At 48.1% G+C, this 19,980-nt stretch overlaps 1 protein-coding gene across 4 annotated transcripts in view; it reads right to left on the bottom strand.

Moving 5' to 3' along the window:
• SIN3A (SIN3 transcription regulator family member A) overlaps window positions 1-16,980 on the bottom strand; it is a 62,034-nt gene extending 45,054 nt beyond the window's left edge. Inside the window, exon 1 of one of the 4 annotated variants that reach the window (XM_082198015.1) lies at window positions 16,957-16,980. The gene's annotated coding sequence lies outside the window, so the exon portion shown is untranslated. Of the gene's footprint in view, window positions 1-7,867; window positions 8,543-16,956 lie in introns of those variants that run through there. The other 3 variants (XM_082198014.1, XM_082198016.1, XM_082198017.1) reach the window with 3 other exon arrangements.
• Between the last annotated feature and the right edge of the window lie 3,000 nt (window positions 16,981-19,980).

Below are 19,980 nucleotides of genomic sequence, written 5' to 3'. Positions count from 1 at the left end.
AACTTGTATTTTAAATTGTTGCGTCCCCCACCCCCCTTATTGTAATTTTACTGGTGTTAGCGGCCCTGAGCCTGGCTCTGGCCGGCGAGGGCGGGGTATAAATAAAAATTTACTATTATGCAGCTTCCTACTCAAACATATACTGGTCTTGTCAAGAATTCTTTACACATTATTATTACTTCCTGTGCAGATCATAATTGTTAAGGAGAAAAAGAATGCCACTATCTGAGCCCTACATAGGGAGGTTCAGAGAGAGCAAATATCAAATGCTGACAAAAACATAATCGCCTTCCTCCAGATGATCTGGTTGTGCTGTACTGGTCTCTGCAAACGTCTTCACTTTAGCCAATTTATCTTGTTTACATATAATCCGCTTGAACGTTTCAACAATGCAAAGTGGCTTATCTCTGGAAAGTGATATGCTTTACATTTTAAAATAAAAGGGCATATCCTCTTTATTTTCCTTTTTCAACCAAAGTGCCAATGAGAATTTGAGCCAATGTAATAGGGGGGTTTAAAATTAAAACAAGCTTTTTAGTAGGACAATAACATCAAAGTAGCCCAGTGTGTGGCTGAGAGTTGAACTACCATTCCATGAACTAAAGGCTGCCTTTTGTTCACCAATAGAACTGGGATTCAGTAGCAGTGCATTCTGCATTGTTCACCAATTACCCCTCATGCAGCTCTGGAGCAATTTTTCAAGAGGCAAAGGGGCTGCCGAGGAAGGGATAGAAAAATGCTGCTGTCCCAAAAGCAGAACTCACAGGATTCGTCCACCAGTGGCACCATAATCAGAACCTACAAGCTCAACACTAAGAATGCTAAGCTTCGCATATGCTAAATATTCCTAATAAAAAATTCCTTCCAGTAGCACCTTAAAGACCAACTAAGTTAGTTCTTGGTATGAGCTTTCGTGTGCATGCACACTTCTTCAGATACACTGAAACAGAAGTTGCCAGACCCTTCTATATAGTGAGAAGGTGGGGAGGGGTATTACTCAGAAGGGTGGTGGGAATGGGAGATAGGCAGATAGCTGAGATGAGCCTGTTGACGACTATTAACGACTGTAATAGGTCTTACAGGAAAAGGCAAGGGGTGAGAAGGTGAGAAATGGCTTAGTCATGTATAATGAGATAGGAATCCAATGTCTTTGTTCAGACCAGGTCTCTCCATGGTTTTAAGTTTGGTAATGAGTTGCAATTCAGCAGCTTCTCTTTCCAGTCTATTTCTGAAATTCCTTTGTAGTAAAACAGCTACTTTGAGATCTTGTATAGAATGTCCTGGGAGATTGAAGTGTTCTCCTACTGGTTTCTCTGTTTTGTGATTCTTGATGTCAGATTTATGCCCGTTTATTCACAAATCTGAATTTGTTTATTCATACCAAGAACTAACTTAGTTGGTCTTTAAGGTGCTACTGGAAGGAATTTTTTATTTTGACTATGGCAGACCAACACGGCTACCTATCTGTAACTAAATATTCCTGTTTCTCATTCCAGATCCCTTCAAGCAACTGAAACAATTTTGTCCTAATCTGCATGGTCTAAGCCTCAGGAGGCTAAAGGAAACTATTGACATACATAACCTTCCATTAACTCTGAAGATACATACATGTCAGTTGATAGTGCTAATTAGATTTAGGTCGCTTAACAATAGGAAGTGATGCTCCTATGTATTGTTCCCCAAGACACACACACTCTCTCTCTCCTTCTGCATCCATTAGAACACATGCTGTTGATTTGCCCAGAGGTTAGGCAAGGTCAGAAAGCTGCTGTAACAGTCACCATTCAGAAGTAGATCCCAAACTTGTAACAGGGATTTGGGAATTGCTTGAAAATGAAAAAAAGCAAGCAAGCAAACCACCAACTGTGTTTTTCAAAGGAACAACACAAATTTCTAGTTAAGACAACAAAGAGTAAAATTTCACCCAGAAGATTAAGTACCATAATTTTAAAAATATCAACCTCTAATACTTAAAATGTAGAGATAGAGATAAGGCACACAGTTATAGAACAACATAGTATATCCAGCATCATTTGCAATACAACTCACCCCAACCTTAGCATGGAAAAGAATTGTAGCATCAGCAATTAGCAGGTGAAATTAGCTTAAATTCAAATGTCATCATTACACAAATCAAACCTTTTTCATCAGCCAAAAGCAGATTTTTTCCATTCCCCATTGCATATGATTTGCACTCACTAGAAAGAATGAACTTTATCCACTGATTTCAAACCACTACTCAGAAAGAAAGATATGTAAGAAATGGAAATGAGAAAAGGACAGTTTTAAGAGGACACCATAGTCTGGCAAAGTACAGTAGCACATATGAGGCACACTCCCTGATCAGGCTCCTCACAGGGTTCCTGCCATGGGAGCATATTCACCCACTGTTTTTCCAGCTGCACTGGCTCCCAGTGGAGTACAGAGTCAGATTTAAGGTGCTGCTTTTGACCTTTAAAGCCCTTCACGGCCTAGGACCCTCATACCTACAGGACCGCCTCTCCCAGTATGCCCCATGGAAAGCTTCAAGGTCGATAAATAGCAACACCCTAGTGGTCCCGGGCCCTAAGGAAGTTAGATTGGCTTCAACCAGAGCCAGGGCCTTTTCAACACTGGCTCCGGCCTGGTGGAACGCTCTGCCTCATGAGACCAGGGCCCTGCAGGATCTGATTTCTTTCTGCAGGGCCTGTAAGACAGAGTTGTTTCACCTGGCCTTTGGCTAGGAGCCAATTGATTCCCTCCCCCTCTTTCTTTTCCTTTCTCCTCCTGTGATGAGGCTGCATTTTAATGTTTCAATATTTTAATGTTGTATTTTAATCTTGTTTTTAAGTTTGTATTCATTCAGCTTGTTTTTATTATTACTTGTTAGCTGCCCTGAGCCTGGCCTTGGCTGGGGAGGGCGGAGTATAAATAAAAACTATTATTATCATTATTGTTATTATTATTATTAAAAACGACCATTTCCCTAACAGGCATTTCAGACTGATTCAAATATAAGGGCACAAACATTTACAAATTAATCAAGGGCAATGTCCTCCTACTCAAAAGATATACACCAGGGTTTTACAGGTGCAGGTGCCAGATTGCCCTCTCCCTGGCAACTGCATTTGCCTAGGTCTGTGAAGTGAGAGGCCACTCTCCTCCACCAAATAGTGTGCTTCATGCCACGTAGGGGAGAAAAACAGCTATAAACCTGTATGGTGAAGTGTCAGGTTCAAGCCACTCAGATATAAAGCTCAATAGGTGACATTAACCTAATTCCCTGACAGGGTTGTTGGGAAGATTAAGATGGTGGCGGCGGGAAAATAACCGTGTACCTGAGATTTTTGGAGGAAGGGCGCAATAGAAACATAATAAAATTAAATAACATTCTGAATCATGTCCTCTGACACAGGCAAAAGAATCAAGAAAAGGGAGGAGTCAGCATCATCCTTTGCCACCCTTAGGCTAAGAGACACGCAATGGCTGCTTGAAGCATGCTTGTGAGTAGCTCCAGTGCTAAGAAGGATCCCACAATTTGCCTAAGTTCCAAAGGGCAGCAAGGAGGGGAAAGGGCTCTTTTTTCACTCTGCACTAGGTTTTGAGAGCAGTCAGCAGCAGTAATACACCTTCTGCCCAGTATGAAGACAACCAGCCTCTATCCCAGGGGTCAGCAACCTTTTTCAGCTGTGGGCTGGTCCACCATCCCTCAGACCATGTGATGGCCCAGACTATATGGGGCAGGATGAACGATTCCCATGCCCACAAATAACCCAGAGATGCATTTTAAATAAAAGGAAACATTCTACTCATGTAAAAACACGCTGATTGAGAAGGCGATTGGGCCACATCTGGCCCACGGGCCTTAGTTTGCCTATCCCTGTTCTATCCTGAAGCTGTGAAGCCCACTGGAAAGTCTAAGAATCACTATCTCCCCTGCAAACTACCACAGAAGGTTGTTGTTAAAAGGATAAAGTATCACTGTGGAATCCTTGAAGGAAGAAATTGATAATAAGCAATTCATCAGCAATTACCTTATCCCCTCTTGGATATGACCAAAGTAAAGGCAAGAGGCAACATACCAATTTTTATAACCATTTCACTCATTTATAACTGTGGAATACAGTGGTACCTTGGTTTTCGAACGTCTCCATTGCTGAATATTTCAGTTTTCAAATGCCATAAACCCAGAAGTAAATGCTTTGGTTTTCGAACACGCTTTGAAAGTCGAACATGCCACGCAGCTTACGCTGGGTGTAAGATCCTGAGGCCTAGCTGTCAGCTATTGAGTTTTCGGTTTTTGAACGTTTCAGAACTTGAAAGGTCTTCTGGAATGGATTACATTCGAAAACTGAGGTACCACTGTACGGCTATACTGAAGTAAAATCTGAATTTTTTAAATTTTAAAAATGTAAAGTTTTAATTTAATTTTTTAAAATCTAATTACTTTTAAGTAGACAAAACCAACTTATGTAGGCTGTGGGTCCCAATGCATTTTAGAACACAGTTTTTCCAAATACTGTGGTACCTTGATTTAAGAACAGCTTAGTTTATGAACAACTTGGATTAAGAACGCTGAAAACCTGGAAGTAGGTGTTTTGGTTTGAGAACTTTGCTTTGGAATAAGAACATGTTTCGCTTCCTGTTGAGTGTGTTCCATTTGTAAATTGAGTCCCCCGCTGCTATGGGAAAGCACGCCTTGGTTGAAGAATGCTTTGGAACCGACTTCCACAATGGACTAAGTTCGTAAACCAAAGCACCACTGTAATAATTTCAAAAAATTGCAGTGAATTTTCAGAGATACAGAAGTCCCCAGCTTCATAGTTGCCGTCCACAAGTTGATGACAGGGTGGGGGGCATGAAGCTAGCATGCTCATTCCCATCAGTCTCCCTTGGGTGATTAATAGACCGGGCAATAGGCTGCCTGAATAGGGCTACTGAGAATGAATTATCAGTAAAGAACTTCAGATTTCTGCATGATAAAGTCACAAGTACATATTCAGAGGTCTAAATCCTGGCCTTTTGCACTAGGAGTCAGCAAGTTTGTTTATAAAGCACAGACCCTGTTATATTAATGCAGCTGCACTGAAGTACTTTTACAATCAATATCACTCATAGGAACAAACCACTCTAGATTTCATTAATGCAGATAGAGGCATGAGATTTACGAATCAGAAGCATCAACATACAGTAAGAATTTTATTTCCTGTTTCCAATAAAACTATGTTTGTATGTTTTTGGTGATATTGTAGCACACCATTTGTGTAACTGACCACATAAGGGCCAGTAGTAATTTCGCATGCTCCCTGATCTAAACTGCCTATAACATCACTCCCCTATATTTTTTTTATTAAAAAGTCCTAAGACTTTATGTTATTGTTACTGCTTTGTAGTGGTTTATAAGCCCACTCAAGCATGGAAGTGAAGTAAACATAAAATACGGCTATGCAGAACTTATGTCAACATGAAAATGATACTCTATGCCCAACAATCCTGTATGTGCCTACTCAGAAGGCCAACTGAGCTCAGTGGAGCTTCCTCCCAGCGGATTACTCCCAGCCAGTGTGGTGGAGTGGTCAGAGTGTAGGACAGGACTGGACAGACCCAGTTTCAAACCCCAATTCAGCTGTAAAGTTCAAGGGGTGACTACGGACTTGTCGTTCTCACTCAGCCTAACTTACCTCATAAGGATGTTCTGAAGGAAAGACAAGGGAAACTGTGTGCTAAATTGAGCTCCTTGAAGAAGGCAAGATGCAGTTTTAATAAAATGAATGAGTATAACACGTATGTAGATTTGAGTTGAGAAGTTTAATATCCTGACCCTATGCTGACCTATCCCTCCATCCCCCACAAAACCAAATCAATGGTAACTAATGACAAAATGCTTTTGGCAGGGATGGAGAACCTGTGGCCCTCCAGATGTTGCACTGCAACTCCTATTAGCCTCAGTTGGCATGGTTAAGAACACCTAGAGATCCACAGGTTCTCCATCCCTGTAAAAGAAGCACAAAACCACTCTGTCCTGAAACCATAGCATAGAATACGATGGAACCTTTAAGAGAACTAGTATGATCTATTTCTATAACTGCACGTCAAGTGGAGAGACATGGTTGTATCCATGACAGCAAAAAACTGAATAAATAAATTAAATTCAATAACATTGCACACAACATGTAAAATATTTACACAAGGTTTGAAGAAATCTAGAAACTTACACAGCAATTTTTTTAAAGGGAAAAACAGTCACTTAAAAAAAATCATTTTAATAGTTATGTATTATTTATAACCAACTCTTCTAGATATCCAATTGCACTCCTAAAATAGAGGAAAGTAACTGCCAGCTAGCTGCTCTCTAAATTACACAACACAAACACCATTATTTTTAAACAGCCACTCTTAAAAATTGCACACTTTCTATTTAAAGAGCATATTTAATGGCAGTGAACCCCATTTAAGCACAACCCAGTGTCTGGAAAAGCAAAATGTGCTGTCTCTGTTCACACTCGGGCATCTGAGGACAAAAGGCATCAGTGTAAGAACTGAGTGATTAAGGAAGGATTCAAAGTGATTGGTTGCATTACAAGGGGCCTCCAGGGTCTGTCACCATCCGCTCCTCTGGCAACAGCCCAACTTCACCCTGATGACCTCGGATAAGGTCCTTTAAAGGGGGCTTTTACGACTGCCATAGCTCTCGCCTGGAAAGCCATGAGGTGGTGCCCAGGCAGCTACTACTTCCTGCAGCTGCTTCTCAGGCACGTGGAATGAAAGGGTGGCTGTTCCTGCGCTCCAGAGCTGCTAGCCAGGTTTTTTACCAGCCACACGTTGAAGAGCTTTGTGCGCACACTGACAAGAAGAAAAAGCAAATACATCCATTCATTTAGCCACGCTTCCACATCCACTCAAGCTTTCCCTGCCTTCCATTCCTGAGCATTTGAGCTGAAGTGAAAGTGAGCCATCAGGATAGCGACATTCCTGGTATGTTCTCCCCAGGGAGGTTCGTCTGGCATTTTCATTATACTTAGGTGAAAAAGTTCCTCTTCAAAAAGGCCTTTGGCTGGCTAACATCCTATATTATTTTAAATGTGCTTGCAGGAAGGGAGGGGGGATTATTGTTTTGTTCTGTTCTATTTCTTAAAGCATTTTGTGTTTTTATCTACCCGAGATCTACGGATGAAGGGCGGTATACAAATTTAATAAATGATAATGATAATGTTAATAACAATGAAGTCCTCTTGGTCTTACTCCCAAGTAATCGGGGCTAGGCTTGCAGGACAAGCAGCTCTCCTCCTCTTCGTCGTGAAAGTGAAGCAGAATTCCAGGAAGAGTGATAATTTTTGATTTTATTTTATTTTTAAAGGACCCAAACTCCCGACTGCAGCGACCACGGCCCGCAGGAGGGGCCGCATCACCCTGGGCGAAACTACCGAGGGGGGAAGGGGAACAGAGGCGGCGCCGGTGGCCGCGGAAGCGCCACCGGAGAGAGAGGGAGGCCCCGCCCACCCGGCGGCGCCCCGCGCCCCCTCCCCGAGGGGGCGGAGCCACAATGCATCGCGAATAAGCAGGGTGGGGGGAGACTGAAGAGAGCCGGCCGGGAAGGGGAAACTTGGGGGCGGGCCAGGCAGCCAGAACCGCCTAGGACTGGCGGCGCGGGAACAAGAGGGGCCGCCACCGCCTTAGTGCCGATGACCGAACGAATCGCTTCTACTCCCTCCCTCCATCCTCCCTCCCTCTCCCGCTTTCAACGGATGGCGCGCGCGAGACACAGGCGCGAAGCCACGCCCCTCCACACACTGCGCGCGCACCACGCTCCCCTTCGCCCGCCCGCCCGCCCGCCACGGGTCTTGTCAGCGCGCGTGCGCGCGCCCAGCCGCTCGCGCCTTCTGCTCACCTCAGCGCCGCCGCTGCCTCGTACTTGCCGTCCTCCTCGCGCTCAAGGCGCCCGCCGCCTCTCGATCCCCGCCGTTGCCGCTCTCTCCTCAGGCGGCGGGGCTGGGAGCCTCGTCAGGAGCCGAAGGCCAAGCCAGGCCTCCGTCTGCCCGCCCCGCGTCCCCCACACCGAGCAGGGCGGCGAGGCAGCTCGCGGCGGGGGCGCCGCTCGAAGGGAAGCGGGCGAAGGGAAGCGAAGGCAGCAGCGAGAGAGCAGGTTGCCCAGACCAACCGCCTCAGGACGGCCGCCGCCGCCGAGCACTGCCCGCTTCTCTGTTCCTTGGGAAATCCCGCCTCTCCCCTGCCCCCGGGGCGGCCTCCCGCACGGCCATTGGGCGGCGCTGACGCCGCTCGGCCTACCCGCCAATTGCCGCGCAGCGCTGGCCAGCTTCCGCTGCCTCGATTGGGCGACGGCTCCCAGGAAGGGGATGCGAAAGGAGGGTTGTAGGAGGAAGGGGGAGAAGGCTAAAAAAAATTCCGTATCGGAATCAAAGGCCCGCCCTTCCCGTTCGCCCATTGGATGGCGAAGCACAGCCCCAGGCCCGCGGGTGGCGGAGGAAGCCGTCGCTCGAGGAGGCGGAGAGGCAGGCCCCGCCCACCTGGGTGGCTGCAGGAGCCCTTTTGTGGAATGTTTACATCGCGGCTCGTGGCGGCCAAAGCGGCGTCGGCAAAGGGCGGCCGGCCGGCCGGGAAGGAGGGGCCCGTGGGGCGGCAGGCGCGCGCGGGCCCCGGCCGGGAACGCGGCGCCGCCAACACGCCGCAGCCGGGCGCGCTTCGAGGACCCCCGGCTGACGCCGCCGCGCGCCAGACAAACGCAGGCGAGCAGCGCCAGAGCGCGCGCTCTCGGGAGGAAGGCGGGCGGCCCCGGGGCAACAGGTTGCCAGAGCTACCATACGGCCGCGAAGTAGAAATGCCCGCAAAAAACAGTCGCCGGGAATAATTTCTGAAAATACTGGTGCGCAGAAGGTCCGACAGCTTGGGGTTAGGAAAAACATTTATCAAGTCCCCCTTGTGTTTACGGGGATTTCCAAAGGATTGCCAGCATTCAAGTTTCTAGCCTCTGGCAATAAAGAACTGTTGCAATCCTATGCATTCTTACCTCGGAATAACTCCTGCTCTGTTCAGTGGTCCTTACTTCCAAGGAAACATGTATAGACTTGTACCACCTATTTAAGTCAGTCACAGAATTTAAACTTCACAGAGTTTGATACCCTGAGAATACTCAATTGGATCTCCTGACTGTTTTCATTGTCACAGGCAACCAACCCCAGAAAATATTGAATTCTTAAAAACATTCAGGACACCTTGCCAGCATCATGAGAGCCAATTCCCAAAGAATTGTCCCAAACCAAGTAATGTACACACAAGACCAGTTGAACACAGCAAGCTGCAGTGTTAGATAGAAATTCAGTCCTCACAGTGATCGCTATAGATCTGGAGTCCAAAAACTACTTTGCTTGCTATCTGTCCTCTTCTTAATATATACACTGGGGAAGCACATTTTTAAGCAAAAAGTGCCAGCCACCAAAACAACGCTAAGTATATTTTAAAAATGTGTATAGTTAGCTTGCAAATGCTCTCCCCCACCCCCAAACTTTAATGCTGGTGCATCATCACACGAGAGATTTATGTACACAATGACTGGTTTGGGAAATTGCAGTCTTAGAAAACTCATTTGCTCTTACATCAGCTTTGCTTTTTTCCGGAGGTAAGACACCTGCCCATCCTAAACCTACATTCATGTACACTCACACCTGAACATCCAGTTTAAAGGGTAGCAACACAACCTGCCTCTCCAAGTCAATGATGTACCGTGTGTCTTGAGTCGCAGTTCTGATCAAATGAAACGCATTATAGAATTGAAGAGTTGGATGGGTCCATGGCGGACTTCTAGTCCAGCCCCTGCAATGCAGGAATCTTTTTGTCCAATGTGAGGCTTGAACCCACAACCCTGAAAGAGTCTCATGCTCTACCAGCTGAGCTACCCAGGCTCTGACATGTAGGAGTCCATTCCAAACCTTCAGGTGGCATGAGTTTATAAGCTGCTTTGGTAACAAAAACAACTTCCAGAACAGCAAAATTCTGTAAAGTACAGTTTATCTATCCGTGTATGTTTTATTTATTTATTTATTTATTTATTTATTTATTTATTTATTTATTTATTTATTGCATTTATATACCGCCTTCTTCCAAGGAGCTCAAGGTGGTGTATGAAGTTTGTAACCACTGCATTAAACCAATGATTTTCCAGCTAGGAACTCCTTAGAAGAGGGCATAATGTTTCTGATGCTCCCAGTGCCATGAAAATATACTCAGAACTGTGTGTGAGTGAAAGTATCAAAAGACGGGGCTCAATATGTGTGTTTCTCTACAAAAAAAGAGCACAGGTGCAGCAAAATGCACAGACCACCAGTCACTGGTACGATGAACATTCTCTCCTGCTGTGTGGGTCTGGTTCCATGTCTTAATGCATCCTCTTGCCTATTTATGTATACATATACACACTACAGATGCAAAAGAAAACAGCCCATCTACATTATGGAATGGCAGAAACCACAGAGCAACAAGAAGAAATGGAATTAGGCAGCTCACTACATCCATAAGCCAGACACTTGGCCCACCAAGCTCAGTCCTGTCCACGGACGAGCAGCAGCTCTCCAGGGTTTCAGGCAGGGAGATGCCAGGGACTGAACCTGGTGTCTTCTGTGTGCAAAAACAGCAGCTCTATTGCTGAGCTATGGTCCTTCCACATTTGCATGCTCCCCAAAAAATTATTCTTGCAACTGCATCTTGTAGGGACTTGTTGAGCTGCTTGACATAGAATGGTCAGAAGCAATGTTTTTTTCTGGGGGTACTCAAGGATATGCAGTACTGGCACCTATTTTCTTTTTTAAAAAGCACTGGTCAGAAGGGAAATGGGCTAGCACCCAAATCAGGGAGAAGTCTCTCCCACATGTGATTTCATGCAAAGCTTTGGTCTGAGAGAACCAAGGTACAGCTGTAATGGAATGGAGTATCCCGAGAGAAGGCATGGCTGGCTAGAACACTGAATACAAGCACTCCACAAGGCACAATTACATTACAGTTCCTGCTTAAAAACAAGAAGTGATTGTTTACTCCCTAACCTAATGCTGTGGACATAACGTATCTTGATTTTAGTAAGGCTTTTGACAAAGTCCCCCATGATGTTTTTGCAAGGAAACTGGTACAATGTGGGTTGAAAGAAGTATCTGTTAGGGGCATCTGTAGCTGCTGACCAAACCCAAAGAGTACTCCTCGTCATCCTGAGAAAAAGTAACAAGAGCTGTTTGACAGTGGCACAGACTTCCTCAGGAGGTGATGGACTCTCCTTCCTTGGAGGTTTTTAAGCAGAAGTTGGATGACCGCCTGTCATAGATGTTTTTGCTAAGATTCCTGCATTGCAGGAGGTTGGACTAGATGACTCTTGGGGTCCCTTCCAACTCTGCAATTCTAGGATTCCACCCAGCTGTCACCAGTAGTTACATATTAAACTCACCCACTCCTCCTAACAATGATATCTGGGCCAGATCAAAGGGAAGGTGACACAATCTCTGCTTATGCCTAAGTTCATCACAGCATACATGAGAGGAGGCTGCTTCTTGGATTTCAGATCCACTTTTGGGAGCATGATTTTATCCTGGAAGCAGCAAACACAAGCATTGCCCAAGAAGCTCCAAAGTGGTGCATCATCACCCAACAAATCCCATAATTGTGAAGATGGCAGCCACACATGCTCAGAGCATTGCTTGTCCACACATTTTCCCACATGGATAAAGCTACTAGCAATTAAGCCGCTTCCGTCACCAGGAACACCTCCGACATGCAGCTGCTGCACAGCAGACGTTCACATTAGCCTGACTCTTTAAAAAAAAAGAAGTAAAAATAAATCAGCCAACATGACTGGGCTTGAATTAATAGAAACTCTATCCCTCAGAAGACAGCGCCTAAGCTAAATGTGGGAAAATAATTATATTCACTTAGCTGGAAATCTCTAGGATTTGATTCAGTGTGATGGCTTTAAAAAGGTAGAGAAAAGTGGACTAATCCATGGATAACCAAGTCTGCCATCAGTGATTGGCCACATTAGCTACATAAAACCTCCACATCTAAAAGCACCTGTGAGTATCAGCTCCTGAGGACCACTGCCTTCATGCCCTTCTCATAAACATGACAGAAAAAGCAGGTCGACCCAGTGTTTGAAATTAGCCAGGCACATTTTGCACCTGGCTTTCAACCACTTGCAACCAAGTGAAGATGTCTGGGTGCCAGGATGGCACCTGTCATCTTAGTCATCTAGGGATCATTGGCTCTGAACTGTTTTCACACACTAATATCCCATTTTGTAGAATTCCGTTTTATCTGCAAAATCAGAATGAATTTCTGGAACCAAATTGCTTTTTCTGTTCTGCCTGAACAGGGCGGAATAGGCCAATATATATGCAGACTGTCCCTCAATCAAGTGACTTTTCTTCTTTAAGTTCTCCAAGCTCTTAACCTAGCTCAAGGTTGGCAGTGAACTAGCCAGATGGTTAACTGAGAATCATAGCCAGCCCATCATATGAAAAATAGGACTTTAGAGCCATCTTGCCCACAAAATGGCAACTATACATTCCGTTTTGGTGACCACAACCTTGGTTTAAGGCAGTGGTTTTTCAGCAAGTGTGCCATGGCACCCTGGGGTGCCTTGATTAACAGTCAGAGGTGCCGTGGGCAACACTGCCCTCTGTCCCTCCCTCCTCTGATGCCCTTTCATGTCTCTGCTGCCCAAAGGCTTGTTGCAGCAGCCCTGGCTATTTGACAACTTGGTTATCTATCTAACACTATTGAAAACGCTGGTCCACTTTGGGGGGGGGGGGTTCTCCCAAAAGCTGTGTTCTAGACCAGAGCTTTCAAAACTTTTCATGTTGGTGACACATTTTTTAGACATGCATCATTTTGTGACACGGTAATTCAGTTTTACTAGCAAACCGGAGGTTAAACTAACCTCTTTCCAGCCCCGGGAGGAGCACAGGGAGCATTCGTGTGACACACCTACACACTGCAGCCAACACAATGTGTCATGACACACACTTTGGAAAGCTCTGCGCCAGACAGTTGGGATCCAGACTGAGGAAACCTGCACAAACCTTACACAACCATGAAATTCACTGGGTGTTACCTCAGCCTGCAATGGCATCGTCACACAACAGCTATCATAAAGTTATGAAGGTAGGGAAGACACGGATGAAAGAATATTGTCCCACTGAAGCTTGTTTAGTTCTAAGTAACTTTTGCCCCAAGCTCTTGATGTTTTATTGCCTCCCTGCAACATACCGGTTCTGACACCCCAACACCACCAAGAGGAAAAGGAGATCCTTCAAAATTTTGCAGGCAGCAAAAGAAAAATGCTGAAGTCTGAAAGAGAGAGTTATGTATGATTGTCAAAGACCAGTGGAGCAAGAGTAAAAACCACTTCCTGTTGAGATCAAGGAGTTAAAAAACAACTTGAAACCTACCACTTGAACTTAACAGGGTTGGATTTGACTCCTCATAAAACAGTCCTCTGCTTTGATTTACAGACTGAACTCCAGGAGAATTTACTGCCCCTAAAGACTAAAAAGATTGCTTTGAAGAACAGAAGACATGCCGTGCTGGATCAGGCCAAAGGCCCATCCCGTCCAGCATCTTGTCCTCCTCGCAAGAGCCACCCAGATGCCCATCAGGGGAAGCCCACCAAAAGGGCATGAGGAGCACTCTGTTCACCTGCAAATCCAGGTAACTGATATTCAGGAGATGCCGCCTCCAAGAGGGTCACTGTAATGGTCATTGTGGCTACTAGCTACTGAGAGCCTGCTCTTCCCCGAGTTTGTTTAAACCCCTTTCCTTTGCAAAGCCTCCATCCAAGTTGGTGGCCACAACCCCCCACTCAGCCACAAAGCTCCCTGGGTGACCTTGGGCCAGTCACCTTTCTCACTAGCTTGTTGTATGGATCAAATTAGGAAGATAACCATGTACAACCACCTTGAGCTCATAGGAAGATAAAGGTGGCATATAAATGAAGTACATAAATAAACAAAGTGCTGTATGAAAAAGTCCTCTGTCTATCCTGAATCCTCCAACATTTGGCTTCATGGGACAACCCCACTGGGTTCCACTTTCTCCATGAGATGCATAATTTCATATACAGTCGTACCTCGGCTCCCGAACGCCTTGGGAGTCTAACGTTCTGGCTCCCGAACGACTGAAAACCAGAAGTGAGTGTTTCAGCTTTCGAACGTTCTTTCGGAATCCAAACGTCCGCTGGGGCTTCTGCAGCTTCCTGCAGCCAATCAGAAGCCGTGCTTTGGAAGCTGAACATTTCAGAAGTCGAACAGACTTCTGGAACAGATTCTGTTCCACTTCCAAGGTATGACTGTACCTCTATAATATGCTCCCTAATACTCACCCTCCCCCACGAACCCCCAAATGTTGCAACCCTCCCCCATATGGGAGTTATCTCCCAGGCTTTGTATTATTGTTGTTGTTGTTTTAAAGCAGCCTTATGGGTGAAGACATGCCTCACCTAGGAGCAAAGGATGACAGAGACTCATCAAGGGCCTTCTCAGGTGTTCTGGAGCTAGTGAGGAAACACAGGGGCAGGCAGGACAAACACTGAGGGGGAAATGAAAGGCACCCACAGCATTCAAAGGTATTTGGCATTCAAGTCATGATGGAAGAAGGGAACAGAGCAACCAGCAAAGATGCCTTACATTAAGTCAGACTTTGGGTCCACCAAGCTCAGTGGCTCCTCAAGCATCTCTCCCTGCCCTTCCAGCAGATGACCTTCTGCATGCAAAGCAACGGTTCTCTCCAGGAAGAACTTTTAATCCAGAGCCCCCAAGACACACAGGCACAAGCCACAATGCTGGCTGTTCAACAGCCTCCACCCCTAGGAAGATGTGTCCTAGCCCTCCCTGAGAGTCTGCACAAGGCAGGGTGGAGAGATGAGCTTTGTTGTGGCAGCTCTTGTAGGAAGGTGGCAGAGAGTCCCAGATTCCTCTTCTGAAAGGCAAAAGCGCCAAGAGCTCTGCTCCATCCCACCCCCAAGCCCGTCCGTCTCTGGACATCCCACAAGCTTTCTCCCTGGCCTCTGGGGTTCCTACTATACCTGCCCTAAATCCGGATGCTTCCTATCTTTGCGACAGTCAATAGTGAATCTTCCACGGCTCTAACTAACCCCCGCCCATACCATTTCTGCTCCAATGGGCAAAGAGAGACGCTGTTTGAGCCAATGGCATAGCAGGACTGATGGCGAGAGAAACCGGCTCTGCTTCTACCTAGCCTTCGCCAACCTGGCGCCCTCCAGGTGCACTGGACTAGAACTCCCACATAGTTCCATCTGGAGGGCGCCCGGTTGAGGAAGGCTGAAGCACCTGCGATTCCACAGGTCGGGTGTTCCCTTTCTGCTTCCTAGAGGCACAAGAGCAGCCCTCCAGGATCAGCCCCTGCACCGGACGCCGGGCAGCCAGATTCCTCTGCAGATGTACTGCTTCTGCACATGGAGGACTCAACGGCCTTTAGCGCACCGACCCCTCGTGCAACTCAAGCCTGCCGAAATGTCGCGAGGGAGCACCATCCCGGGGGCCGGCTCCTTAGATCGCTCTTATTCTACTCCTCCCCTGCAACCGAATTTCAGTTTCACTTCCGGGATGCTTTCAAGCAGCCGTCACCTCCCCCCCCCGCCCCCCAACCATAACAGGGAAGGAGGCGGAGCCCGTTTTCCGCCCTGCCCCAATCCGCTTCAAGGAGAAAGGCGCGCTCCCTCGCCGCTCCCCTCGGGAATTACGAGTCACATTCTTGACCAACGGCACAATCCGAATTGCGGCGGCGCCTCCCCCGCCCTGGAAGCTCGGCCCTCTTCGACGAGATGGCAGCGGGAGGGGCCATCCCGGCCAGAGCGCGGCGTCCCGCCTCCAAATCCACGCACTTCGGGGGGGGGGGAAGCTGCCAGTCAAAGCTGCGCCGTAAACAACGGAGGCCGCCGTCCCTCTTCCTGCCCAGCCCCGCGAAACGCAGCGCCGTCTCCTCCCGAGCAAACGGGCGCGAGGGGAGGGGAGAGAAAGACCTCCGAATGGGCCGCCCTCCCGCCCGCTTCTCTTCCCGTTGCCTTGGTTGTTTTCCCAGCACCCCGTTCACACGCATACCCAAAAAGCAGCCAAGCCCCGCGTATGATTTAAGTGATTAAAAAATAATACGGAGATCCGCTCGGCACTCGCACGCCAGCCAGGTTTTTGTGGGAGGTTTTGCGCCTCCTCCCGTTGTGGGAGAATCGGGACGCCACGTTAAAGAGACTCCCTTCCCTCGTGGGAGCGGGAGAGTTAATGCGAAGTCGACCGGCGGATCTGGCAAGCGAGCCACCCAGAAGCCAGCCGCGCGAAGAGGAGACGAAGCGCCACAACTCCGCGTTAGGTGCAAGGAGGGCGCCCGCCGGGCGAGCGAGGCGCGCCATCCCGGCAGAGGCGCCACCGGGGGAACCCTCGCCCGCCCGGCAGCGAGCGAGGATGGAAACGAAATCGGAAGCGAGACTTCCCCGCGGGGGGGGGGGCAGCCGCGGATCCCCAGACACGCGACACACGCGCGATTCGGCCACAGAATGACGCTCCCCGGCTAGTAACAGCCGCCCTCCCGCCCCGCCAGGAAAAGGGGCGGAGGGAGCAGCGTCGAGACCACATCCGGCCCGGGAGCCGGTGCGCGGCGGGCTTCCAACTCTCCCCGCCGGCCCGAGGCCAGAAGCGGGCGCTGCAAGCCCGCCCTTGCCCCTCTGTCGCCGGCAGCGCTTTTGCTTCGGGGGAAAGAGGGGCGAGGGGGGCGCCGAGAGGCGGAGGGTCCCTCGCTCCTCCCTCGGCCGCTTTGGGACAGAGCGGAATCCGGAGCCGCGCCCGGCGAGCCGAGCCCCACCTGGCGGCCCGGCCCCGCAGCCCTCCCCCGCCAGCCCAGGCCCTCCGAACTGGCGCGCCCCCCGCTTCCCAAAGGGCACCTGGGGGGACGCGCTGGGCAGCAGCTGTTACATACCCTCCAAGCCGGACGAGGAATCCTGAATGGGAGGGAACGCCCCCCGAAGCGGATTGGCTGCTGGCGGAAGAATCGCGGGGGTTGGGGCGGGGCCTGACCCGACACAGTTAGGCCACGCCCCGGAGCGCCCGGGCTCCGCGCGGGAAGGCGGCTTCCGGCCGGTGAGCGGCCGAAGGAACTCCGGGAGGCCCCTGGGCTGCCGAAGCGCTTTCCCGCCTGCTCCCAGGGCGTCCAGCTGGGCTGCCGGATCCTCTTCCCACCGCGGCCAAGCAGGTGCCCCCGGGGGAAACCCGCCGGCAGGATGCCGCCCCCTCCCGCCCCGCCAACAGCCTCTTCCGCCAGTTCGTCGGTGGGGAAAGTGCTGCACTTTCTCTGTCCTGAATCTTTCACCGTTCAGCCTCCTTGGGTGTCCCTGAGTCTTGAGTATTGTGAGAGACGGAGAGCAACGTTTCTCGATCCACTTTCTCTGTACCATGCATAACTTTATAAACTCTAGGACTGCAATATCTGATTTTCAACATGATGATATATCACCAATCAAACACCATGATATACTGATATATCATGATGTCTGAAATAAGAATGGAGCTATGTAGAGGCATTGGCTGGTTTCACGGTTTCCCCCACATCATGATTTTTGCATAGCACATTCACAATATTGCCAACTCAAAAATTATAAAACTAATATCACAATATAGACTTTGAACCAGTTCTGGACAATAGATTGCCCAGTCCTAACACACATTAGGAGGGACGTGGGTGGCGCTGAGGGTAAAACCTCAGCGCCTAGGACTTGCCAATCGCATGGTCGGCGGTTCAAATCCCCGCGACGGTGTGAGCTCCCGTTGCTCGGTCCCTGCTCCTGCCAACCTAGCAGTTCGAAAGCACCCTTAAAGTGCAAGTGGATAAATAGGTACTGCTTTATAGCGGGAAGGTAAACGGCGTTTACGTGTGCTGCTCTGGTGCCGGTTCGCCAGAGCAGCTTCGTAACGCTGGCCACGTGACCCGGAGGTGTCTGCGGACAGCGCTGGCTCCTGGCCTCTAGAGTGAGATGAGCGCACAACCCTAGAGTCTGTCAGGACTGGCCCATACGGGCAGGGGTACCTTTACCTTTACCTTTAACACACATTATTATTTTATCACTATTAAATTTGTATGTCGCCCTATACCTACAGGACTCAAGGTGGATCACACTCATTTGTTGTTGTTTAATCGTGTCTGACTCTTTGTGACCCCATGGACCAGAGCACTCCAGGCACTCCTGTTTTCCACTGCCTCCCACAGTTAGGTGAAACTCATGCTGCTGGCTTCGAGAACACTATCCAACCATCTCGTCCTCTGTCGTCCCCTTCTCCTTGCGCTCTCCATCTTTCCCAACATCAGGGTCTTTTCCAGGGAGTCTTCTCTTCTCATGAGGTGGCCAAAGTATTGGAGCCTCAGCTTCAGGATCTATCCTTCCAGCGAGCAGGGCTGATTTCCTTAAGAATGGAGAGGTTTGATCTTCTTGCAGTCCATTGGAACTCTCAAGAGTCTCCTCCAGCACCATAATTCAAAAGCATCAATTCTTTGGATATCAGTCTTCTTTATGGTCCAGCTCTCACTTCCATACATCACTACAGGGAAAACCATAGCTTTAACTATACGGACCTTTGTCGGCAAGGCAATATCTCTACTTTTTAAGATGCTGTCTAGGTTTGTCATTGCTTTTCTCCCAAGAAGCAGGCGTCTTTTAACTTTGTGACTGCTGTCACCATCTGCAGTGATCATGGAGCCCAAGAAAGTAAAATCTCTCACTGTCTCCATTTCTTCCCCTTCTATTTGCCAGGAGGTGATGGGACCAATGGCCATGATCTTCATTTTTTTGATGTTGAGCTTCAAACCATATTTTGCGCTCTCCTCTTTCACCCACATTAAAAGGTTCTTTAATTCCTCCTCACTTTCTGCCATTAAGGTTGTTGATATTTCTTCTGGCAATCTTAATTCCGGCTAGGGATTCATCCAGCCCAGCCTTTCGCATGATGACTTCTGCATATAAGTTAAATAAGCAGGGAGACAATATACAGCTTTGCCGTACTCCTTTCCCAATTTTGAACCAATCCGTTGTTCCATATCCAGTTCTAACTGTAGCTTCTTGTCCCACATAGAGATTTCTCAGGAGACAGATGAGGTGATCAGGCACTCCCATTTCTTTAAGAACTTGCCACAGTTTGCTGTGGCTGACACAGTCAAAGGCTTTTGCATAGTCAATGAAGCAGAAGTACCGTAGATGTCTTTCTGGAACTCTCTAGCTTTCTCCGTAATCCAGCGCATGTTTGCAATTTGGTCTCTGGTTCCTCTGCCTCTTCTAAATCCAGCTTGCACTTCTGGGAGTTCTCGGTCCACATACAGCTTGAGCCTTCCTTGTAGAATTTTAAGCATAACCTTGCTAGCGTGTGAAATGAGTGCAATTGTGTGGTAGTTGAAGCATTCTTTGGCACTGCCCTTCTTTGGGACTGGGATGTAGACTGATCTCCAATCCTCTGGCCACTGCTGAGTTTTCCAAACTTGCTGGCATATTGAGTGTAGCACCTTGACAGCATCATCGTTTAAAATTTTAAATAGTTCAGCTGGAATATCATCACTTCCACTGGCCTTGTTATTTGCAGTGATTTCTAAGGCCCATTTGACTTCACTCTCCAGGATGTCTGGCTCAAGGTCAGCAACCACACTACCTGGGGTGTACGAGACATCCATATCTTTCTGGTATAATTCCTCTGTGTATTCTTGCCACCTCTTCTTGATGTCTTCTGCTTCAGTTAGGTCCTTAACGCTTTTATCCTTCATTATGGTAATCTTTGTACGAAATGTTCCTTTCATATCTCCAATTTTCTTGAACAGATCTCTGCTTCTTCCCATTCTGTTGTTTTCCTCCATTTCTTTGCATTGCTCGTTTAAGAAGGCCTTCTTGTCTCTCCTTGCTGTTTTTTGGAAATCTGCACTCAATTTCCTGTATCTTTCACTATCTCCCTCGCATTTTGCTTGCCT

This window comes from Podarcis vaucheri (genome assembly GCF_965113315.1).
Source record: "Podarcis vaucheri genome assembly, chromosome: 14".
Taxonomy (NCBI): Eukaryota; Metazoa; Chordata; class Lepidosauria; order Squamata; family Lacertidae; genus Podarcis; species Podarcis vaucheri.
The sequence above is the reverse complement of the archived record's forward strand: the minus strand, read 5'-3'. Positions and strand labels throughout refer to the sequence as shown.